The sequence below is a fragment of the Rhineura floridana genome, chromosome 2 (assembly GCF_030035675.1).
Source record: "Rhineura floridana isolate rRhiFlo1 chromosome 2, rRhiFlo1.hap2, whole genome shotgun sequence".
Classification (NCBI taxonomy): domain Eukaryota; kingdom Metazoa; phylum Chordata; class Lepidosauria; order Squamata; family Rhineuridae; genus Rhineura; species Rhineura floridana.
Window position 1 is genome coordinate 204,275,497 of NC_084481.1, and position 26,307 is coordinate 204,301,803.

Consider the following 26,307-nt stretch of genomic DNA (forward strand, 5'->3'; position numbering starts at 1 on the left):
TCTTTATTTTTTTCTACTAACTGTGGTGTGTGTTTTATTTTTTAAATGTAGCAATATGGGTTTCAGGCTTCCATCATTAAAGGCACAGAATCTCCTGCAGTTCCACCAGCAACGCCACCCTAGGCTCCTACTGGGAGAAAGGGCAAGGTATAAATCTAATAAATAAATACAATAAATAAAATTCATAGGCTAAGCTCAGGAATGAAGAGGAGGGAGGATGTGAAATTTGGTTAGAAGAGGCAGTGCAACTGCCCATTGCAGCTGCTGCTTCATAGTTTGTGGCTTTTGCACTGATTTTCCCATTTATAGATCATCTTTCATCTATTAAGATTGCACAGCAGTTTAAAATTTATCTATGAAAACAATAAATTACAAGCCAATACCAACATAATCACTAAAGTTAAAACCTAGAGATTTATAAGTAATAAGTAATTTATAAGTAATAAGTATTTGGACAGCTCAATACACAGACATGTTCCAATATACAAAGATGTCCCCAAAGCCTGGATGAATAAGGATTTCTTAAGCTGATGACAGAAACTTAACAATGAGGACTGATGTACCTGCAGTGGAAGAGAGTTCTACAAGTGGGTTACCACCACAGAGAAGGCCTTATCCATTAGGTCACTGCACAATGGGCAGATCCCATTGGTGGGACCATGAGAAGGGCCTTCCCTGAAGATCCCAAGGCACAGGTTAGCAGATAGAGGGGGAGGCACTCCTTCAAGTATTTGGGCCCTGGGTCATTTAGGGCTTTATCAGTCAACATCAGTAACTTGAATTTGGCCTGGTACTGTATAGGCAGCCAGTGCAAATCTTGGAGAACTGGTATCACATGATCTTGGAGAATTGGTGTCACATGATATTTGATGTGCTGCTCAGTACCCTAGTGGCCAGATTTTGCATTAACTGCAGCTTCTGGACCATCTTCAAGGGTAGCTCTACAGAGACAGCATTACAGTAGTCTAAACGTATGGTTACCACAGCATGGATCACTGTGGGAAGGCTATCCTAGTCAGAAACAGCCAGACCTGGTGAACCAGACGGAGTTGGAAACAGACACTCCTGGGCACCATAACCACCTAGGCCTCAAGTGATAACGACTGATCCCAGAGTACCTCCAGCTAATGCACCTGCTCATGTGTGACCCAACCCAGAAAAGGCAATTCCCCCATTTCCCAGACACAAGAACCACCTACCAACAGCACCTCCAGTTTGTCAGGATTCAGCCCTCATCCAGCCCATTAATTACCACCTTTGGGCACCAGTCCAACACCAGCACAGCCTCAGCTGATTCAGATGGTCTGAAGCGATAGATTTGGTTATAATCCATATATTGGTATGATATGATTTTGAATTATGGCGTCCCAAGTCAGGCAATTCAGAAGAATCCATTATTTGAGAATTCTTTTCTCAAAGCAAAGAGAATATAACAAGTTTGGAAACAGAGCATGCAACATTGCCCTGGTTTTAATTTTATTGTTTTTGTAATCACCTTACTTACTATGTCCCACTCTCAGACCCTATTAATACATTACTAATTCATCAAGGCTGCTGACAGTGGCCTGGAAAGTAACCAGAGCAGAGAGGGTGAAGGGAACCAGGGCCATTATCAGCTCTCTGAGAAGCCAGATCCACTCTCGCTCCATCAGTTGCCACCTGGCTGCAGCAGGTCCACAAGCAGCCAGCAGAGGGAGGAAAAGGAGGGGGAAAGGGCCACTCCATCAGCTTAGTTAGGAGGCCAGCAAGGTTTGGTGGCTCCCCTTCTTAAACTGTTTCCATTCCATCTAGTCATTATAAGAACTCTGTAACCAAGAACTAGTGTTTCATTTCGGTTTTTTCCTCCTCCCTCCCAAATCCCTTCTCTTTTTGTGTTATGTCTTTCAGAATGTAAGCTCAAGGGAAAGTAGTACTGTCTTATTATTAACCTTCATAAGCTGCTGTCATAGCCCCCCCCCTTTTTTTTGCTGCTGCTAAAGAGCATAGTAAAACTCTTTCAAACAAAACAAACACCATGTGATCTGGGAGGCCTACATTGATTGGCACTTCTCTGTATTACCAATACAATATGGAGTCCGATCCCAGGGGAAAAAATGGTAACCAGTCTGCATTGGTAACATGCTAATCAGGCCTCAGTATAAGTGGATACAAGAAATATACTGAGAAGCTGAAGGACTTTTACACATGAGACTTAAATCACATTTCCTATTAAATTGGTCTGTAATTCAAATGAAAAACCTGTGGTGAATATAAATTCAGTGCCTCTTCTCTATTCTATTCTGCAGCAGAAATAATCACACATGGCACAAACAGGGGCGGGGGACGGGCCTTTGAGCATCTTTGGTGAAAAACAGTCTACTTTCATTGCAGCACAAGTTTTAGTAGACAACACCCTAATTACTTCTGACTCCCCTCCCTTTTATATCCTATCTTTCCCTTCCCATGGGTTCTCAAACTGGTTGACATAAAATATTTCAAATACAAACACATCACTATAAATACGTAAAAACAGCAGTAAAAAAAAATCTAACTCTATTCTTTAGCAGATGCATTAAGTGGGCTGAGAAGATGCTAAGCGCAGAGATACACAGGATGGAGTAAGTCAAGGCTGGTGTCGGCACCTGGAATCCTTGGGCATCTGCCACGACCCTCGTGCCCTAACAGGGCCCATTACTGCCCCAGGCAGTAGCGGACAGCACTGTAGGGCTGTGTAGCTCACCAGACCTCTCCCCAACTGAGCCCCTGCTGCATACTGGGACAGAGACTGGGAGAGGTGAGGCAATGGCAAAGCCGGCATGGTACAAATGCTCCCAACAGGAATGCAGGATTGGCTCCACTGATGTGTTTGCACTGTGCCAACCCTGCCACCACCTCACCCCTCCCTGTAAGCAACAGCACCTCAGCCAGAGGGAGGTCAGATGAATGGCACAGCTCCACCACGCCATCCAATAATAGCCCTAGGCAAATAAAAAAAAGTCTGGCATTTCAAGCAGCACCAAACAGGTAGCTCTAGTCATCCTTCTACTTTCCCACAATGGCCCTGAGCTAGCCCTGCTGTGGGACATTATGGGAAATTTAAATAGTGTCCCAACTCGGTCATGCAAGTGCTGCTTAGACAATGGCTACCACAGCCAGATAATTCCACCAGGCCCCACTGACAGAGGAGGGGGCTCACCAGAGGATACTTTGCCAAACACCAGCCCTAAGTACAATGAAGGAAAGATCAAGGTAATAAAGAGACAACAAAAGATAATCAGGATTTAACCTAAAACAGAGGGTCCCAAACAGTGGTCCACAAGCTTCATTCAGGTGGTCCATAGCATGTCCACATTAAATATTCATATTTATTTTTAATTGTATTTAGTTACTTCCTGTATTTCTTAAATTGTATTTTATTGTATTACAATGTAAATTCTATAGAATGCAAATTGTAAAGCAATAAAATACAATATAAGAAATAAAAGAAGCAATAAAAATGCAATTAAAAATCACACAACACCTAGTACAGCGCATTAAATTACTCCAACCGGCAGAAAAATCATTAAGTGGTCCACCAAGACCATCAGCAATTTTCAAGTGGTCCATAGGGGAAATAGTTTGGGAACCACTGATTTAAATAGTTCCAGAAGGTGCAACCACCATGGTTGTATATAAGGTTTGAGTTGTCTGGTGTAGGGTGGGGTGTGCCTTAAAGCAATTTTGCTATAATTAGAGAGAATCCTGGCAGAGATGGTTTGAGAACCCCATGGTTAATGTTGCTGTAAGCTTCACTTTTTCCAAAAATATCTACACAGAAACAGTACTGCCATTTTTTAAAAAGTCTCTGTTTAACTTTTCAGCTTCACCGAGGCAGTCACAGTTCTCCTCTGCCTGCAAGTACTCTTGTCTTGTCTGCAAGACAATGTTCAGACACTCCATAAATAGCACCAACAATAGTATTGTCATTGAACGGAACTCTGCTATCTGTTTGATGGAAGTTATCAATCCTGCAGTTGAAAGATTTAACAAAACAAGCAGAAAAGAATGTATCTAACAGTGAAGGATAAGGAGCCCACGCCGCAGCTTTTCAATCAAGAATGACATGCTGTATGCTTGAAGAAATAACATGTTCAATAGCAAGTTGATAAACAGCTTGCCACCAAAAAGCACATTTTAAAAAGGGAAACAGTCACCATGTATGTCATATATGGAGGCAAAGCAAACTAGCACTTATTTAATTGCTCTGTATTCCTGCACAAAGTCCCCTTGTCCTACCAATATAGATATAATTCTGAAGGATTCAGTTCTCCAACCCTAATTGTTATTATTAATTTCATTTATGAATCACTTCCCATTAGGTGCCCCACAGTCCCAAAGCAATTTATTTATTTATAAACAAACAAACAGAACAATTACATATATAAAAACTAGAGTGATGGATACTATAATATAAATTAATGTTTAACTAAATAATAGGCTGTGATCCCCAAAAGCTTATGCCACAATCTATTGATTCATATTTAAAGGGCTTCAAGGATCTTTGGGTGCAACTAGATGTAAATAGCTTGACATGATAGATCATTTGGTATCCCACAGAATCCTTGGAACTGTAGTGTATCAGTCACAGAGCTACAATTCCCAGCCCCCTTAACAAACTGCAATTTCTGGGATTCTTTGGGGGAAGCCATGTGCTTTAAATGTGCGTTAAATGTATGGCGTGGATGTGACCTTGCTCTCCATTCTGTAATCCAGCCTTTCCCAAGCAAGTGACCCCCAGATGTGTTATACACCCAGCTTTTAAAGTCTGTTTTGAAGATGTTTTAGAGTGTTTTTAGTGTTTTGTTTCCCACCTGGGCTCCTTCTGGGAGGAAGGGCAGCATATAAATTTAATAAATAATAATAATAATGTCCCATCAGCCCCCTATTGACTATGGTCAATAGTCAAGGATGATGGGAGTTGTAGGTCAACATCTGGAGGGCACCAGGTTGGGGAAAACTGAATTAGTTAGACCAGGTGGGGGAAACCTTTCTTAGCTTGAGGGCCAGTGGTGGCTCCATGTCAGTGGGGCAGTGGAATCTTTCGGACTATACAGGCGAGAAGCCCTATTAGTGAAATCTAATTGCCTCTACCTTATTGTTTAGTCTTTATTGTTTAGCTTTGATGTTTTGATGTTCTGATGCTCTTGTTGTTTTTGATGCTCTGATGTTTTATATGTTTTTGCCTTGTACGTCGCTCAAAGTGGCTGAGTATTCCAGCCAGATGGGCGACTAATAAATTGAATTAATCATCATCATCATCATCATCATCCGCTCTGGGTTTTAGTTTGGAAGCACCTTGGACAGCTCCTTGAAAGTTTGGACTAAAACCTGGCCTGGCTTCCACTGCCTCATTGACATGGAGTCACCAGCTGCCACTGCTGAAGACCACGTGCTCAGGTGGGCCCAGAGGCAAAAACAATCATTGTGATTTTTACAGTAGGCTACACTCCAGCCATGCAAAAGTCAGAGGTTCCTGCACACCCCCATGCACACACATCTCCATTCAGTCAAGTGGGATGCATTATCACAGTTCAAAGACACGTTCCAGTCAGACAAAAGCACTCGGACAAGAACAGTAGGAGACACAGCCTACTGTGGGGAGACTCACAAGGGCCAGATATAAAGGCCTGAAGGGCCATATTCACCCCCTGGCCTGAGGTTTCCCCTCCCCGAGTTAGATGGACAGCCTTCTTCAGAGAATCAAGCTCAGGAGTTGTAGGGTGGTTTACACTGCAACATGGAGTGTGTGGGAGTTGACTCCTACTTGGTGAGTCTGACCCAACTGGCCCCAAGCAAAGCACAGACTGGCTCAGCAATCTGCTCCTCACACCCTCTTCATGGGGATTCAGGCCCAGTTCTGGACACAGGTCTGTAGCCTTCCCACCAAGTTTGCCCTGAAATCAGATGGAGCTGACCATTCAACAAGTTAATCCATTCAGGAGACAAAAATGAAGGAAAGGGTGAGAAAGAACAAAGGACTAAAGCAGGCAGGCAGAGAAGAAGGAAGGTGGGTAGGAAGGAAGGAAACAGAGGGTGAATCAGGTTTGATGTGCTCTGTCTGTTGACAAGTTTCTTAGAAACTGATTCAGGAAAAGAAGCAAGCCAAAGCAGGGTGTGGTTTAAGGAAACTGGTGGCTATGAGGGTAGAGCTACATGTTATACTGGCAAATGTGCCCGCTGGTTAATGCAAATGCAGGGGAGGATTGGCAGGCAGGAGTAAGGATGGTGGATACATACCCTGTCCTGGATGGGGTTACACTCCCCCTAAAGGATCAGGTTCGTAGTTTGGGAGTCGTTTTAGACTCTTCCCTATCACTTGAGGCCCATGTAGCCTCGGTGGCATAGAATGCGTTCTACCAACTTCGGTTGGTAGCCCAGCTACGTCCCTATCTGAGTAAGGAGGACCTCACATCAGTGGTTCATGCTCTGGTAACCTCACGTTTGGACTACTGCAACGCGCTCTACGTAGGGCTACCTTTGAAGACGGTTCGGAAGCTTCAGCTAGTGCAAAATACGGCGGCCAGACTGCTAACAAGAACTAAGCGGTCTGAGCATATAACACCTGTTCTGGCTCGCTTGCACTGGCTTCCAATATGCTACTGGGCCAGATTCAAAGTGTTGGTACTAACCTATAAAGCCTTATACGGCACGGGACCACGATACCTGCAGGAACGCCTCTCCCGTTATGAACCGGCTCGTACACTACGGTCTACTACGAAGGCCCTCCTCCGGGTCCCGACCCATAGGGAGGCCCGGAGGGTAGTAACAAGATCTAGGGCCTTCTCAGTGGTGGCCCCCGAATTGTGGAATAGTCTTCCTGAGGAGGCGCCTGGCGCCGATACTATTATCTTTTCGGCGCCAGGTTAAAACCTTTCTCTTCTCTGAGGCATTTTAATCTAAGTTATTTATGTAAATGTTGTAATTTTTATATTAGATGATGTATTTTTATATTTGTTATATTGATCTGGTATTTTATTATTGTATATGTTTCTATGTTTGCTGCCCAGAGAGCTGTTTGCTAGTCGGGCGGGATATAAGCTGAATAAAATCAAAATCAAAAAATAAAAAATAAATAAAACCCTTCCTGTTCCCACTGATTCTCCTCTGCAAATGCACCCTCCCAATCCAATTAATTGCAGAAGCATGGGATTGCAAATCCTGCTTTTCCCTTGTAATATCTAATCCCAATCTGACTGCAGGCAGGATAAACCTTTGGAAGACAAGGACACGGTGTCAGGCTCCCTTCTATCCCAGATCATAGGCTTGAGACCCCTGGTGTATAAGACACTAATATAGAATAAGCCCCAGGACAGACACAAAGAAAAATGATGAGGGACCTCCTTTCAGCTACAATGCAGATGGGTTTGGCTGAAGGTGAGTTAAAGGAAGCCAGAGGGGAAACTGACATCACAATCCTATCAAAGGTGGGTAATCTGTGGCCCTCCAGATGTTGGTGGACTACATTCCTAACAGCCCAAGCCAGAGTGGCCAGTGGTTAGGGATGATGAGGGGTGTAGCCCAGCAACATCTGGAGCCATCATGCTATATGTGTCTACCCAAAAGTCAGTCCGAGTTCAATTGGCTTCCTCCCAGGTAAACCTAAAGCTGCAAACCTATTCACACTTACATGGAAGTAAGTCCCATCAAATTCAGTGACATTCTCTTCAGAGCTCCTAAACCAGAGGTGGCTCACCTGCTGCCCTCCAGATGTTGCTGGACTATCCCTATTAGCCATGCTGGCTGAGGCAGAAAGGAGCTCCAAGTGCAATAACATCTGGAGGGCCGCAGGTGAGCCAGAGCTCTGAAGGAACTGCGGTGTTCCTTCTTCCTTAGAGTGCTAACTCATATGTGGAGACTTCTGTTGCCTTTGATTTACCTGATGTAGTATGAGCTACTAGCAAAGCAGTCCCTACAGAATGCATTCTGCAAACTTTGATTCATTTCCCAGATACATACAGAGTAGAGAAAAAGCACGAGCTGTATTTATTTCTGTCACACGAGAACCTTCAGTTTGCTAACAACAAATTTCAGTTTGTTAAGAATGAAACCTCTGGTCTTGTTTATGGAGAGATAAGGCATTTGTCTTAAAATATATATTCTAAATCAGAGTGCATTTAAAGAGTTTCCGTTTCCCTCAGACTGCACATAAGTGATATGAACAAGGTTTAAGCCATTGTTAGCAAACTGGCATCATGAAGTCAAGTAAATTAACAGCTCTAACAAGGACAGAATAAAAGCCCATTTCGTCTAATCCTGAAACTGGAGGCAACTATTGAGGAGTGTTTAACAGCCCTTGCAAGCTAAGCCCAGGCTGCTGTTCCCTTTGTCTGTGGCAGAACAGCAACACTAATATATTCTGCCTCAGCTAAAAAAGGAACCAATGGCAGGACATCTGTCTTCCTCCAAGAGGGTTGCCAGGCAACCGGCAAACTTTCAGCTCAGTGCTGACGTATCTGGGCACAACCGTTAGATCCACCACCACCCCGTCCATCAGTCGCAACTAACTTGATTTTGATGGATTAAAATAAGATGAAAATCTACTGTGCTCCTCTTTTCGAAGTGCAGGGATCATTAAGATAACAAACGAATACACCATAAAACACAGACGCGATTCATTCCGAAGACAACTGGTAGGAAAAGGTGGTCATTAATTAGATTAATGGTCCAAAACAAACCCTTGCCCTACCATGCAGAAGAGTAGTTAGTAAAATCTCAAGGTAAGGAAAAAGAGACACGATGCCTCTTCTATATGCGTCAATAAGGCAATTTAACCTTCCAGTGCTACTTCCCCAGTATTTAGGGCTCTCTCTGTGTGCAAAATGTGCTACAGCAACAAGGATGTCCTACCTGTCTTTAATCTGGCTAAACAGTTGTTTTGCTTTCATTATTATGGCATGATGAGCATTATGGTGAGCTGCACTGGCAGATCAAAACCATCATTATTTCTCATAAAAGTGCTTTTGTTTTCTTAACGATAAACAACAGAAAATTATCATCATTGCACTGGAAATCTGACAGAAATTAGCAACCCTATCATGCCATTATGGGTAGTATTTGTGGGATCTGGGCAATATCTACAGTAGAATGAATGGGGGGGTGTGAAACTGGGCACGTGATGGGTTCATGTTTGTTCTCTGTGTTGTGTAGCTGGCTGACCTTGGGAAAGTCACTGTCTTTAAAAAGGAATAATGCCAGCTTACATAATAAGGTTGTTTGGAGAGTGGACAAGAGGAAGCTTGTAAAGCCCTTCGCATACTACACTTGCTACATAAATGCTAAAAAAAAATACATTAAACCATTGCACACATTGCTGGGGAACTCACTGACAACAGAATTACAAATAGCATTGAGAGAGTTCCTGTTGACTTTTTAAAAAATAATTGATTAACGTTCTTACTTCCTTCTTGTTTTCTTGCAAACACAGGTTTTGACTTCGGGGGGGGGAGGTGTTGGGGGTCAATTTAGAGCAAAGATGCCATGGGGAAGGAAAAGATTATACATCCTCCCCAGCCAAAACTGCCTTTCCAAAACAACAAGAAGTCGGAGCTCAAGTACACACATGTGCATTCAAGTGGAGACAGGCTCAAATTAACCAGAATAATCTCTGCAGGTGTTGCCCCACAGAAAGAGAAGAGATCCCAAGTGAATGTCAAGTATGTCATATATTCCACAAGTTTAGAAGAGTCCAACGGTGATGCTCATGAGAACAACATGGGACCTGGATTCTCAACCTGCCATACATTAAGATCTTCCTCAGAGGAGCTCCTCATAGCACCCCCATCATCTGAATTGAGGTAGACGCAATGGGGACGGGTCTTTTCAGTTGTGGCAGTATCCTTTTAAAACTCCCCAAGGAGGCCTGTCTAGACTCAGGGTCAGTCCAAGACATTTTACTGCCTGAGGTGGAACAGTGTCCCTTCTCCTCTGCTGCCCAAGCCAAGGTGCACAATAGCCAAAGCTGAGCAATTTATTCTGGGGCCTGAGGCAGAAAATCCTAAAAGTGCCTCTACTTGGGAGTAAAAATGTAATAATAAATTAAAAGCAAAAATTTGCTGCCTTTTCATGACATTACATTTAAAGCACTAGTCTAGGCAGGGCCAGTGTCAGGCATGACCTGACCTGTCGCCCTCTGGCACCGGCCCTGATTCTAGGCACTTTAACAGGCATGGCATCCCTGAAAGAATCCTGGTAAATGTAGTTTCTTAAGGATGTTGAGAGCTATTAAGAGATGTTTATTCCGCTCACAGAGTGATAATTCCCAAAGTGACTTAAAAATCAATCCCTCTTCCCAGGGAAGGCATTTATTTATTTATTTAAATTTATATCCCGCTTGATTGTAAAAATAACCTCTCTAAGCAGTTTACCCCCCTTTAGGATGCACACCTTAACATGGTGAGGGAGTTTGAGGGTGTTGAAGAAGCTGACAGCAATGCCGTCAGGAATCTAGACCAAGAGGCTGGACTCCTAGCATGGGCACCCAAGGCGGAATGGTCAAAGCTGAGACACCAGACTAAGATGCATCCAAACTCAGAGGAAGGCAATTGTAAACCACCTCTGAATACCTCTTACCACAAAAACCCTATGAACAGAGTGTCCAAAATGCAACACAAGATAGTGCTGGAAGATGAGTCCCCTTGGTCAGAAGGCATTCACCAAGCTACTGGGGAAGAACAAAGGACAAGGACAAGTAGCCCTGTGACTAATGATGCAGCTGGGTCAAAGCCAAAAGGAAGCCCAGAGGCTAATGCGCACAGATGCGAAAGGAGAGTCCAGAGTTGTACAACACACACAACAGGAACATGGAATGTGAGAAGCATGAACCAGGGAAAGTTAGAAATTGTCAAGCAAGAAATTGAACGCATCAACATTACAATACTTGGCGTGAGTGAATTAAAATGGACGGGAATGGGACATTTTCAATCAGGCAACTACAAAATATTTTATGCAGGAAATGAGAAATCAAGAAGAAATGGGGTTGCTTTAATAGTGAGAAGTGATGTAGGAAAAGCAATTAGGAGCTATAATGCAAGGTATGAGCAAGTTATATAAATGAGATTAAACAGGAAACCTAGTAACATAACCATCATCCAAGTCTATGCTCAAACGGCAAACACAGAAGAAGAAGAATTGGAGAGATTTTACACAGAAGTACAGGAAGAAATTGATCACACAACAAAACAAGATATGATGATAATCATGGGGGACTGGAATGCAAAAGTAGGGAACAGAGAAGAACTAGGAATTGTGGGGAAATGGGGTTTAGGAGACAGAAATGAAGCAGGAGAAACACATTGAATTCTGTGAAGCTAATAATTTGTTTCTTGCAAACACATTTTTTGAGCAACTGAAAAGATGACTGTACACGTGGACATCACCAGATGGTCAATATAGGAATCAAATGGAGCAGACTGCGGTACAGATCATGAACTGGTCGTATTGAAAATCAGAGTAAAGCTAAAGAAGAACAACAAAACAATCATAATGCCAAAATACAATTTCAATAACATCCCAGAAGAATATAAAGATCAAATAAGAACAGATTTGAGGCTTTAAACTTAGTTGACAGAGAACGAGAAGAACTATGGCCTGAAGTCAGGGACATTATCAGGGAAGAATGCAAAAAGACAATACCTCTTGTTAAAAAGAGAGAAAGACCTCAATGGATGACTGAAGAAACTCTTAAAATGTTTAAAGAGAGAAGGAAAGCAAAAGCAAAAGGAGATAGAAACACAGTCAGAACCCTAAATGCAACAATACAGCGACTAGTACGTAGGGACAAAGAAAATTATAGTTATTGTATAGAAATAGAAGAGGACAACAAAAAGGGAAGAACAGGAGCCCTATTCCAAAGATTAGAGAAATTAAAGGGCAATTTAAACCAAGAGTAGGGATGCGGAATGATCAACAGGGGAACACACTGACTGACAGAGATGAAATAAAAGGAAGATGGAAGCAATACACTGAAGAACTCTATAAAAGAGATGCCAGGATGACAGACTCATTCACGGAGGAACCATATGATGAAGAACCAGAAGTTTTAGAATGTGAGCTGAAAGCTGCTCTTAAAATACTTGGAAGAAACAAATCACCAGGAACAGATGGCATACCAATAGAGTTGCTACAAGCTACTCAGACTGAATCTGTCCAAATTTTGACAAAAATCTGTCAGGAAATATGGAAAACTAAACAATGGCCCATAGACTGGAAGCGTTCAATCCTAATTCCAAAGAAAGGGGATCGCAGGGAATGCAGTAATTATCCAACTATTGCCTTAATATCCCATGCAAGTAAAGTAATGCTCAAGATTCTACAACAAAGGCTCTTACCATATATGGAGCGAGAAATGCCAGACATCCAAGCTGGATTTCGAAAGGGAAGAGGCACCAGAGGTCATATCGCAAACATACGTTGCATAATGGAACAGAGCAAGGAAATTCAGAAGAAAATCATCCTGTGTTTTATAGATCAGGAAAAACTATGGAATGCTTTAAAAGCAATGGGGGTGCCACAGCATCTGATTGTCCTGATGTGCAACCTATACTCTGCACAAGAGGCTACTGTAAGGACAGAATATGGAGAAACTGGTTCCCAATTGGAAAAGGTATGAGACAGGGGTGTATTTTATCACCCTATTTGTTTAATCTGTATGCAGAACATATCATACAGAAAGCGGGATTGGACCAAGATGAAGGAGGTGTGAAAACTGGAGGAAGAAACATGAATAAATTTGAGATATGCAGACGATACCATACTCTTAGCAGAAACCAGTAATGATTTGAAACAAATGCTGATGAAAGTTAAAGAGGAAAGCACAAAAGCAGGACTACAGCTGAACGTCAAGAAGACTAAAGTAATGACAACAGAAGATTTATGTAACTTTACAGTTGACAATGAGGACATTGAACTTGTCAAGGATTATCAATACCTCGGCACAGTCATTAACCAAAATGGAGACAATAAATCAGAAGAAGGCTAGGACTGGGTAGGGCAGCTGTGAGAGAACTAGAAAAGGTCCTCAAATGTAAAGATGTATCACTGAACACTAAGGTCAGGATCATTCAGACCATGGTATTCCTGATCTCTATGTATGGATGTGAATGTTGGACAATGAAAAAGGTGGATAAGAGAAAAATCAACTCATTTGAAATATGGTTCTGGAGGAGAGCTTTGCGCATACCATGGACTGCAAAAAAGACAAATAATTGGGTATTAGAACAAATTAAACCAGAACTGTCACTAGAAGCTAAAATGATGAAACTGAGGTTATCATACTTTGGACACATCATGAGAAGACACGATTCACTAGAAAAGACAACAATGCTGGGAAAAACAGAAGGGAGTAGAAAAAGAGGCACGGAGTAGAAAAAGAGATGGATTGATTCCATAAAGGAAGCCACAGACCTGAACTTACAAGATCTGAGCAGGGTGGTTCATAACGGATGCTCTTGGAGGTCGCTGATTCATAGGGTCACCATAAGTCGTAATCGACTTGAAGGCACATAACAACAACAAGAACAAGATATGCGGACGATACCATAGTATTAGCAGAAACCAGTAATGATTTGAAAAGAATGCTGATGAAAGTTAAAGAGGAAAGCACAAAAGCAGGACTACAGCCCAACATAAAAAAGACTAAAGTAATGACAACAGAAGATTTATGTAACTTTAAAGTTGACAATGAGGACATTGAACTTGTCAAGGATTATCAATACTTCGGCACAGTCGTTAACCAAACTGGAGACAATAGTCAAGAAATCAGAAGACGGCTAGGACTGGGAAGGACAGCTATGAGAGAACTAGAAAAGGTCCTCAAATGTAAAGATGTATCACTGAACACCAACGTCAGGATCATTCAGACCATAGTATTCCCGATCTCTATGTATGGATGTGAAAGTTGGACAGTGAAAAAGGTGGATAAGAGAAAAATCAACTCATTTCAAATGTGGTGCTGGAGGACAGCTTTGTGCATACCATGGACTGCGAAAAAGACAAATAATTGGGTATTAGAATAAATTAAACCAGAACTATCACTAGAAGCTAAAATGATGAAACTGAGGTTATCATACTTTGGACACATCATGAGAAGACATGATTCACTAGAAAAGACAATAATGCTGGGAAAAACAGAAGGGAGTAGAAAAAGAGGAAGGCCAAACAAGAGATGGATTGATTCCATAAAGGGAGCCACAGACCTGAACTTACAAGATCTGAACAGGGTGGTTCATAACAGATGCTCTTGGAGGTCACTGATTCATAGGGTCGCCATAAGTCGTAATCAACCTGAAGGCACATAACAACAAGTGGTTTACAAAAAAATTAACAATAAACTAGTTAAAAACTAGTAATTAAAAACATTTTAACACAAACTAAAAACACCAACAGACAAAAAAATTTAAAACACATCAGCATCTATTCCTCTGGATAGGCTTGCCTAAACAAAAAGTTTTTAAGTAGGCACTGAAATGAAGGCACCTGCCTTATGTCAACAGGCAGGGAGTTCCAAAGAGTTGGTGCTGCCACAGTAAAAGAACAAGTGTGGAACAAATATTATGTGGCACCTCTGACAGTGCCTGTTTGTCCTGCCCAGAGTGCGAGTCACAAGACGGAGACGAGGATGAAATTAATTCTTGTTTTAGAGTAATTGAAACATCAAAGGCAGCGCGCTTGATGGACTTAGCTTAGCTAACTCACTACTGTCCCTAACTAAGCTACCTAAGCATACTCTGCAGCGGGTGAAGAAAGTTGACTCAGCACCCAGGTCAGGGGGGCGCTGGCTTATGTAGGAAAGGTCTTTGCCAGTAATCTCTGACTCCTTTGAAGACTCTCCCTCTGACCGAAGCGCTTCTCACGGTGTCTCATGCGGGGCAAGAGGGGGCGCGCCTCCGCCGGCTCATCTGACAGTACAGGCTCGATAGGTGCCGGCTCAGCTTCAGGAGGTGGGGAAGCGTTTGAAGTGTCAGGAGGGGAGCTCGGGGGGGTGGAGTTGGTGCGCGCACCAGGACATTCCCCAACAGCTCTGTTGATGTGTCTGGAGGCGGAGCGAAGTCTTCTTCGGCAGGAGAACTGTCCGTGGGAACTGGCACAGTGTCAACCACACCGCCTCCCTCATTGTCCTCGAAAGTCTCAACACCCTCTGATTCTTCCTCTTGCCCTAGCTGAGGGAGCTGAAGCTCATCCAGCCCCCCTCCTTGATCCCCCTGAGGGAGCTGGGGCTCGACACTCTTCTGCAGAAGTGCTTGAATGGGCACATATGGGGTTAGGCAGTCCCACAAGTTAACTGGTCCCAAGCTGTTAAGGGCTTTATATATCAATAGAATGCCTTGAACTTGAGAAAATTAGCAACCTTGAGCAAATCAGCAACCAGTGCAGATCCCTGAGCAGAGGTGTTATATCTGACAGGGTCTCACTCCTGTCAGCAATCCAGCTGCAGCATTCTGCAGTAACTGCAATTTCTGGGTCAAAGCAAGGGAAGCTCTACATATAGTGCATTGCAGTAATCCAGTCTTGAAGTCACCAATGTTTGAACTACTGTGGTCAGGGTTTTTTGGTCCAGGAGCCATCACAGTTGTCGTACTAAGCGTAGCCGATAAAAGGCACTTCTAGCCACTGAGACTACCTGCATCTCCAGTGACAGAGTTGGATCCAGAAGCACCCCCAGACTACATACCTGCTCCTTCAGGGGTAGTGCAATCTGGTCCAGGACAGGCAGTCGACCAATTTCTTGGATATAGGAACCACTCACCCACAATGCCTCCATCTTGCCAGGATTCAAGGCTATGTAGTAGGAATAGCCAGGAAACCTTTGGCTGCAATCCTGTGCACAAGTACTTGACAGTCATCCCCATGGAAAGCCATAGGACATACTTCTGAGTTTATATGCATAGCATTGCGCAATGCTTTTAGACGGGCTAGAAAGGAAACTTTAGGAGGAAGATGTACTGTAGTTTGTTACAGATGCTGGGAATTGTAGCCCTGTGAGGGGTCTCCTCACAGATGCAGATGTGGGATTGTGGCCAAAATCTATGTTTAATGGTAGGACTGGCATTGTTGGCACATATATTAGTATCTTTTCTAGTCAAAGGCCTTTTTATTTTTCCAGATTTTTAACCTTTGGTTTTAATTTTATTTTTACCATGCTGTTATAGCTTCTAGCACTGAATTTTACATTTTTTGTGTGTGCTTTTATTTGTTATTGCAAACTGCCCTGGAAATTTGGAGGGGCAGTACATAAATTATTCAAATAAATAAATGGAAGGTTAAGAATCACTCTGGCATCAGCGGTAAGCAGACAAATGCCATTCCCTTTGTTCTCTCTCCAATGCACACATCTGAAAAGTTTCAAACCTACAAAAGCCAAGCAGAGCTGTGTTGAAAGTTTCATACATTCCAACCAAGATTTACTACTTGTGGAGCTAGCCACTGATTCTAGAAACAATCACTGCTCCAATGGGAATAGTCCGTTCCAGGCAGGTACCAATTGCCTGCTACATTATAAATATGTTTTTCCAGCCTATCAGTGGATCAACAATCCATTCCGTATGCAGTACAGGCCCTCATTGACTTTGATGAGCTCACACTGAGCCCTGGAGCAGCAACTGCTAATACACAAATGGGTCTTTAGGAAGGGCTGGAATTAATTATTAATTAATTAAAAATTACAGTAGTTGCAGAGGTGTTCATCATATCATCAGTTACATGCCAGAACCTTCTTCCCTGCCTTCTGCTGATATTTTCCAGTGTCACATCTCTCTTTATGTTGCTTCCAAGAGAAATAAATGAAATATTTGTGGCATAAGTAACAGAGCTTTTTGGAAAATATCTTAATGTAGGTTATTTTTTTTACAGGGGCAGGGAGGGAAAACTATGCAATTACAGATTAAACCTTTAAGGCAATGTCCAGTTGGGTCTATCTATGAGCAGAACAGACATCCGCTTGCACAATATAGTTTCCCGTCCTCTGCTTTCATCTGCAGCCTTCCATGCACTCCCCAAATCTGCTCTGAATCTAGAGCAGATTTGGAGGCATTGAGGCTACAGGAATGAGGAGAATAAAAGGAGGCACAATTACTTTCACTTGCACAACATTGGATATCACCCTTAGGATTTCATTTTATTTATTTATTTATTTTTAAAGAAACTTAAACCGTGTGGCTTTACAAAAAGCAGAGATGCAGTAAAACTTCTTGGATGCCTTAACCAATCTCCATTGATGGGCTTTTGACCGGATCGACTAGTGAAAGAATCTCATTTACTTAAGTTGATGCTTTCATTTACAATTTCAGTCTATGTTCATTCATTTCTAATTTTGCAGGATTTTGTGCCCAGTTGGCCCACCTACTGATGTATCTCAATCATTTTCAGAGCCCCATTGTTATATCTGATGAAGTTGACTCATGACACATTAATAAAGTTAATTTTCAAGGTGCCACAAGGCTATTGCTTTTGCTGCAACAGAATAACATGGCCACTGTTTTAGAAAAGTTCTACATGGATATTCACCATGAAACAACTGAAAATGATGATAGATGGCCCTGGGCAGAGCACTAGAAGATTATTTAGTTAAAGTAACCATTTACACATCACTAAAACAGAGGAAATCTTCAACCAAAAAAGGGCCAAAGATGGTACAGATTTGCATAAAATCTGCAGATACTAATATATAAGATGCACAATTTAAGATAATGACTATAATTTAAATAGAAATACATTTTACTATAGGAGGGAAGACTGTGACTAGGATACATATGTACCTGCTCAGTCTGTTTCCAGATGCTAATTGTTGATGGGCAACTTCAAGGCCCCTGTTCTCACTTTTTAGAGTTCACTATCTTTAAACTGGATCTGAACCAGACAGACCTTTAAATAAAACTCCTTCAAATAAATGAATAAGATACATGGCTACGCTGAATTTGTTGATGCATATGTCTCCCAGGAAAAATACCCTAAAACGCTCAGTACCAACCTCGTTTCATAGGTAACTTTCTGTATTACTGTTAATACCCTGTTACTCTTGATCTCTCAGTGGCTTTTGATACCATTGACCATGGTATACTTCTGGGCCAACTTGGTGAGATGGGTATTGGAGGCACTGTTTAACAGTGGTTCCAATCCTATCTCCAAGGTCATTTTCAGAAAATAGCATCGTATGATTGTTTTTCGGCCCCCTGGCAGTTGTGCTGTGGGGTGCCACAGGATACCATCTTGGCCCCCATGCTGTTTAACATCTATATGAAGTCTTTGGGAGCACTCATCAGGAGATTTGGGGTGAGGTGTCAACAGTACGCTGATGATACCCAGCTCTATTTCTCTGTAACATGTGACTCGGGAGAGGCGGTGCAAGTCCTGGACCGCTGCCTGGACTCTGTGGTGGGCTGGATGAGGGCCAATAAACTGAGTCTGAATACTAGCAAGACGGAGGCACTGTGGGTTGGTGGTTCCCAAGTTCAGATAATTGGTCAGTTGCCTGCTTTGGATGGGGTCGTACTCCCTCTGACAGAGCAGGTCTGTAGTCTGGATCCATCTTTGTCCCTAGAGGCCCAGGTGACCTCAGTGGCTAGGAGTGCTTTTTACCAGCTTTTTCTGGACCAGGATAGCCTGACCACTGTTGTCCACAAAGTGGTAAGTAACCTCCAGGCTGGATTACTGTAATGTGCTCTATATGGGGCTGCCCTTGAGGTTGGCCCCAAAGCTGCAGCTGGTGCAAAATGTGGTGGCGAGACTGCTCACTGGGGCTGCCCAGAGACTGCTACTGGGCCAAGTTCAAAGTTCTAGTTTTGGTGTACAAAGCCCTATACAGCTTGGGACCAGGATACCTGAAAGACCGCTTTATCCCTTATATACCCAGTCGATCACTGTGCTCTGCAGGTGAGGGCCTCTTGCAGATACCATCTTATCAAGAGGTCTGTTCTGCACAACATAGGAAACGGACCTTTAGTGTTGCAGTACTAACCCCGTGGAATTTCCTCCCCTTAATTATTAGACAGGTACCATCTCTGTTATCTTTATGGCACCTATTGAAGGCCTTCCTCTTTCAACAAGCCTTCTGTTTATTATTATTATTTATTTACTAAACCTTTTAAGTTGAGACCTTATCCCAGTATGTGTCTGTGTTGGAATTGCTCTTTAATATATTTTTAAACCTTTTTTAAAAAATGTTTTTAACCTTTTTTTAAAAAACAAGATGTTTGAAAGCTTTTAAAAATGTTTTTAAAGATGTTTTGTTTTAATGTATTTTAAAATCTGTTTTTATGATGTTTTAAAGTGTTTTAGTGCTTTCATTTGCCACCCTGGGCTCCTGCTGGGAGGAAGGGTGGGATATAAATCAAATAATAAATAAATAAAATATTGAGTCTATATCCAAATCAGCCTGGAAATTCCAGGGAAGCTCCCCATCCTAATTTCACTTCCATGCACCTCAAAAGAAGAAAAGACACTGTATCTTAGGGTAAAATCAAAGTCACCTCTATCATGCCTGGTCATATTCTCTATGCATGATTCAAATAAAAAAGGATCATGATTCATTGAGCAAAAGAAAACACATGCTAACAGTTCACTGGAAAAATCACCCATTCACAGACAACTAACTGGAAATTTTCCATCCATTCTGTAACGGAGGGAGGATGGTTGCTGAACCAATCTGTTGAAAAGTTACTATCGCTTGCTTAAGCCAGAAAAATAAGTAGAGAATCCAACAATTACTGATTAGCCTCATGGGGGCAGGGAGTCAATACCCTTGAGAAAGGTGAAAATCCTTGTTATTGGAATGGAAAACGTATTTGCAACTACATATATAGGAGTATTTTGTGAAAGCACTGTTGTTGTTGTTAAAATCTTCTGAATCTGGGACTATTCTCACAACCTCCAAGCCAGAAAACAGTAACTATTATCTAATAGGGAAGTTTGTCAATTTAGTTTAATAAAGATTAGACCATTCTTAATGTGCTTCAACAGCCCACTTGTTGGCATACTAATGATAATCAAAGCGCCAATACATCTCACTTGATGTGATGGAGAATGTATTTAAACACAGATTTGCCCCAATTATGAAGAAAGAGGAGGAGGGTGAAGAACCCAGTTTTGAAAAGAAGTAGACCATGTGTGTGAGGGGCTCTGAATCCTTACTCTCCTCCCCCCCCCCTCCTGGTATCATAGGTTGGCTGACAAAGATGCCTAGAGAACAGACTACAGGAGGTACGCTTACGGGAGTGGGAGGATCCTGCTATCCTCACCCTCACAGTCCTTAAGCTGCTAAAAACTGCCATGTGTGGAATTGCAGCTGAGTGTTGTTAAACTCACAGATCTGCCACCATCACATCTAGTTTGACTTTAAGGATTCTTCACACCAACTGAAGTTAACATGCCCCTCATATTTGGGGTTAAGATGCTATACTTTTCTCAGTCTATCAAACAAACCAGAAGCATCATCACGACATTTGGGGAAGAAGAAGTAACCATGAGTTCACCAGGCATTGTGCATGCTTGCAAGTAATAAACATGGGGTTGTATTCACAACAGCGCTATGGCTAAGGTTTTCTTGTGCAATGGAACCATCTCCCCCTCTCTGTTCCCCACACCACCCCTAAATCTGTTCTGGGGGGGTTCCCCCACCCTCTCGAATAGATTTGGGGATGGTGCAGGGCATGTGTGGGAGGAGGAGAGGGGAAACTTCTTATTTTTTATTATTTTTATTTATTATTTTTATTATTATTATTATTATTATTCCTACAGCCATACTATCCTGAACAGGCCTGATCTTGTCTGATCTTGGAATCTAAGCAGGGTCAGGCCTTGTTAGTACTTGGATGGGAGACCTGCTGGGAATATCGGGTACAGCAGGGTTAGAGGAAGGCAATGGTAAACAACCTCTGAATACCATTGTGCTATTCCATGAGCTAGTGCAAAAAGTTAACTGAATACAATTCATGGTGGCAGAAATTTGTTAGCTAAGGCTACAGAGTGGTTCCCCAACTCCCCCCCCCCGGACCACTTGAAAATTACTGATGGTCTTGGCAGACCACTTAATGATTTTTCTGCCCGTTGAAGCAATTGTAATGTACTGTGCTATGGAATTTGAATTCCATATAATCCACATTGTAATACAATAAATTATAGTATAAGAAATAAAAGAAGCAATAACATACAAATTAAAATCAATATGAATATTTAATATGGACATGCTGTGGACCACCTGAATGACGCTCTGGATACTTATGCTCCACAGACAACAGTCTGGGAACCTCTGGCTTAGGGCAAAAGTACAGAAAGATAATACAGAGTACAGGGCTCTAGACCATGAGATAGGTGTATTGAAATGCTGGAAGTGCCAGTCTGAAAAAATACTATTTTTTTCCAAGTATAATGAATTTGTGATCTAGTGAAGGACTTTCAGTTGAGACATGCACACACACACAATAATGCAGGAGGGTTTGGCCTTTCTCTTCTAAGAAAGGAAGACTCTAAAGATAGGCCAAGCTTCCTGTTACATAGGGAAGGGACGTTTGAGTGAAAAACAATAACTACACCATAAGGTGGCCATTTATACATCGCCCAGACAGTATTTGACAGAGGATACAGATTTGCATAAACATTTCACATGCTCATTTATATGTAGAGGTACAAATATAGAAACAATTAATATAACTGAAATAAAAACAATAGATTGTACCATAGTTGGGAAGACTGTGACCAGGTGACCAGTGTATCTGCTCAGGCTGCTGTCCAGGTGCTAACTCCATTCCAAGACACCTGCTCCCACTTTTTCCAGTTCATCTTTAAATAAACAGCCCTTCACATTAAGGGCTGTCATCTGTAAGGCAGGGCACATGGCCACTCTAGTATACATACTTGTTCTGCAATATACTGCCTGCTAGTTTTTAGATTTCACAGCAGTTCTGTAAGCAGTCTGGTTGGAAATGTGAGGGTGTTATTTTTTTAAGAAGTGTTGTGTTATATTAAAAGATTAAAGTTAGTACTATTTCAGGATTATCCTTGGCTGCTTTATGGAGAAAATGAGTATATGATATGGATTATCCTCTGCAGTACCACCCTCTGCCGACTGAAACTGTGGAATATTTCTTCCTCTGCTAATGTAGAGATAATTTTACTTTCTCCCTCCTTTTGTCAGCTACCCCCCCATTAGGCATCTGGTTGGCCGCTGTGAGAACAAGATGCTGGACTACAATGGTCCTTTGGCCTGATCCAGCAGGGATGTTCTTATAAAGGTGGGAAGTTTTCAGTGAAGTATCCTCAGACCCTGAACATATGAACATAAGGAGAAGCTGCTGGATCAGGCCAATGGTTCATTTAGTCCAACATCCTGTTCTTACAGTGGCCAACCAGATGCCTATAGGAAGGCTGCAAGCAGGACGTGAGTGCAACAGCACTCTCCCCTTCTGCAGTTTCCAGCAAGTGGTATTCCGAAGCATACTGCCTCCAACCATGGACGTAGAACATAGCTATCATGGCTAGTAGCCAATGATAGTCTTATGCTCTGTGAATTTGACTAAAGCTCTCCCAGTTGGTGGCCATCACTGTCCCTTGGGGAAGCAAACTCCATTGTCACACTGTGTGTGAAGAAGTACTTTCTTTCTCTGCCCTGAATGTTCCAACTGTCAGCTTCGTTGGATGCCCATGAACTGTAGCGTTAGGTGAGGGGGAGAAAATATTTTCTCTATCCATTTTCTTCACACCATGCATAATTTTATACATCTCCATCATCTCTCCTCTTACTTGCCTTTTCTCTAAAGTAAAAAGCCCCAAATGCCATAACCTTTTCTCACAGGGGAACAGACTTAGCCCTTCCAAGCTGACGAATGGATCCTCATGGACAGAAGACAAAAGAACAGGCTTCCTGTTTCAGATGAACTTTGATTGAGCAACAAGTTCTTCCTGATCTGTGACATGTTCCTTTTGCCTTGACTGATCTTTGGTTCCAATGTCTAGCTTGCTCCTTGACCCTGCCTCCTGGCTCATGGTGCAGTTCTGACTTCTGGCTTCCCGTGGCTCTCAACACCTCAAACCGTTCCCATGACCCAACTCTGGCAAGCTCCGCTTTTTAAAGGACAGGCAGACTCATGCCATAACGTACTTCTCTAGATATGCAGGGTTTATAGTTAAGCATCAGGACTTTATATTGAGCTTGGAGGCTAGTAGGTAGCTAGTTTAGCTGTCACAGAATAAATAAACCTGGGCAGAGTGGGCAGCTGCCAGGGCTTGCACTGGATCCTGTGTGCCAAGCACCTGGGTCTTGGAAGTTAACATTTAAATTTTCCCACATTGTCCTGGAGTGCCCATCATCGTGTGTGGTGGAAGCTGGAGTCCAACAATGTCTGGAGGGCCACAGGTTTCCCCTCTCTGGCTTGGATCCTTGGCTATAATAGACTCTGTGCTCCCTTGATGTGAACATGTTTCCTAGCCTGTCCCCAGCCCTCAGGTGCAGTGACCCATCCTGAGCAAGTCCCAAATCTTCCTAAGACTTGTACACAATGCTCGTAATCTGCTCACAACTGATACCCAGGGGTGGGATGTAGCTGGTCACCACAAAGCAGGATAGGTGGCCTACTGCTGAAATGACTTTGCCGTGCTGAACAAGTTACTCTGCAGAAATCAGACTTCACATCTACTCCTCAGGCTGTTTCATTAAAAGATAGTTCAGGAAGGTGCCCCAACAGCTGTCTCAGAGGCTCTTAAAGAGTTTATGCTTGGGTAACACACTCAAGACAGGAAAGACCGTAGGAAAGCTGAAATCTCATTTTGTACTGTTCAAAAAATAATATATCATATACACATGCTCAGTAGCCTTGTCCAATTGAAGCACAGATGACAGATAATTTAGCAGTTTTGTCCTTGGAGGTGGGGCGAGGGTTAATCTGGAGATTAAACAGACAGGATTGTCCCTGAGAAATTGCTTTCTGTATTACATAGTGATCAAATACATATATTTGTACTATACAGCTCCCCGAGGAAAGGCAAACTTTATAGTTGCCCTTGGAAAATTCCAGTAAAGCTGCTAAAAAGACATCAAATCACATCCGAGCCCTTCCCATTCCATCTTTGCTTTTCACCCTCTGTGAGCTGAAATAAACACTGAGAATGCATAAAATTCTAACTTGTGCAGAGGAGTTTTGATGCAAAGATTCTGCGATGTTAACATTTAAAAATCGGCAGCAATGTAAAATAATATAATCGCCTAGTCATGTAATCACCTTCTTATGCAAAACTTTCTAACACAAGAGGCCATCCACTCTATTATTTAGAGTCGACGGTAGATTGCTCCTAGCAGGTCAGGCCTGGTGGTGTAGCCCTGAAAGGGGTGATCTCAAAAGGGAGTTGCCCATTTGGGTTGTTTCTTCAGGATGTGGCAAGAGCACTCCCTATAGGTGATTGGCTGTGGAAGATGAGAGCATGTGAGTTAACCTGACTTCTAAGGGAGGGAGGGAATGCTGGGGAGTTGGGTCTGTAGTGAACGCACAAATGCAACCCACAAACACATGTCCAGCGTGATTGGTGACTATTTTGTTATTTTTGCTATTTCATATTGTTTTGATTGATTATACTTATTATAATTGTTTTGTATATTTGTTTTGTATTGATGAGCCAGTGTGGTGTAGTAGTTAAGGTGCTGGACTATGACACAGCCATGAAGCTCACTGGGTGACCTTGGGCCAGTCACTGCCTCTCAGCCTCAGAGGGAGGCAGTGGTAAACCACCTCTGAATACTGCTTACCATGAAAATCCTATTCATAGGGTCACCATAAGTCGGGATCGACTTGAAGGCAGTCCATTTTTGGGGGGGGGGGGCAAAAAGCAGTACATAAATAAACTATAACAGGGGGCTGTTCTTGAAGGGGGGAAGCAAAGTACTTGGGATAAAGAGAAAGGCAGTAATGCACTGTCAGGCTTAGGTGGGCAACACAGCCAGTTCCAGACAAGACTGTTAGGAGTTAAAGACACAGTGAAGCCGGTAATTGACAGCACTTGGCAGAAACGCCCAAGGTCAGGCTGCAGCTGTAACTGATAAGTGAAGCAGCAATAAAAAGGCTTCAATGAGCACACAGATGTGTGGGGGTAATAGGAAAGCATTGTAGAGTTGGTTGGTGAGCAAGAGACCGAGCACGGTGTGAAAACAGTAAAGTTTTGTTTTCTTAAAGACTTGGCTGATGGTCTATTATTTCGGTCAGCGACTGGCACTGATAAGCAAGCTAAAACGCTACTGGACTCTACTGGTTATACTGGTAAATGGGTGCTGCACTCTACAAGGGTTATGGGCCCAGTTCCAAACCAGTAACACCCAGTTAAAACCAGTGAGCAAGCTTGTGCTATGCCGGACAACCGAAGGAAGCTGAGCCGGAGAGCTGGTGAGCTGTGGGAGAGCGGCAAAGCAGAGATAGAGAACCGTGTTGCCTGGAAACCAAAGTGATAAGAGGTCTGCAAGAATGACTGGAGTAACTTTGGCTGGCATTCCACTGGAACGTCTCTCTGAACGAAATTACTCATGCTGGCGGCTGCGGATGCAAGCCTACCTAAACAGAGAAGATTTATGGAAGGTAATTGACCAACAACCCCCCTCCGTTCCACCACCTGCTGAATGGCTACGCTTGGATGAAAGAGTGAAGTCATTAATTATCTTGGCTGTTGGAGACTCGCAACTACTGCTTCTAAGAGGTAAAGAAACTGCTAAAGAAATGTGGACTGCTTTAAGAGCATATTATGTTCAAGAAACAGCTAGCAGTAGAATAAGTCTTGCGAGAAAACTATACAGGATGCAGCTAACTGACGAAGTAACTATGTCAGAACACTTAATGAACATTACAAGCCTGTTTGTAGAATTACAAGAAAGGGGAGTGGAACACTCTGAAACGCAGCAGATCTATATCACTCTTTCAACACTTAATGACTCTTGGAATCCTGTTATCAGCGCACTTGAAGCGATGCCCGATTCTGGACTTTCGTTTCGATATGTTGCAGACAAACTAAAGCAAGAGTGGGAGAGAAGAAAAGAAACAAAACAAAGGCAAGAGGGACGGAACGAAAGGAGTGAAAGAAAAGAAAAGACTGAGATAAAGGCTTTTGGGACTAAAGCTTGTTACAACTGCGGCTCCTTGCATCATTTAAGGCAGGACTGTGACTTATTGAGAAGGAGGAGGGACGGAAGAAAACCCTCACACGTGCAGTTGGTGAGTGCAAAGACAAAGAATGAAAAAGACTTTGTTAACAGAGACAATAGTTTGTGGGTCCTGGACTCAGGTTCCACCCATTCACTGATAAAAGATAAAAGTCTATTTAAAACAA

The 26,307-nt window shown here is 42.6% G+C and overlaps 1 protein-coding gene and 1 pseudogene across 1 annotated transcript in view; one reads left to right on the forward strand and one right to left on the reverse strand.

Moving 5' to 3' along the window:
• The window catches only part of FOXN3 (forkhead box N3), a 398,156-nt gene that overhangs the window by 325,181 nt on the left and 46,668 nt on the right, over nucleotides 1-26,307 (reverse strand). The gene's annotated exons all lie outside the window — the stretch shown is intronic.
• LOC133378591 (5S ribosomal RNA) lies at nucleotides 20,738-20,856 on the forward strand (annotated as a pseudogene).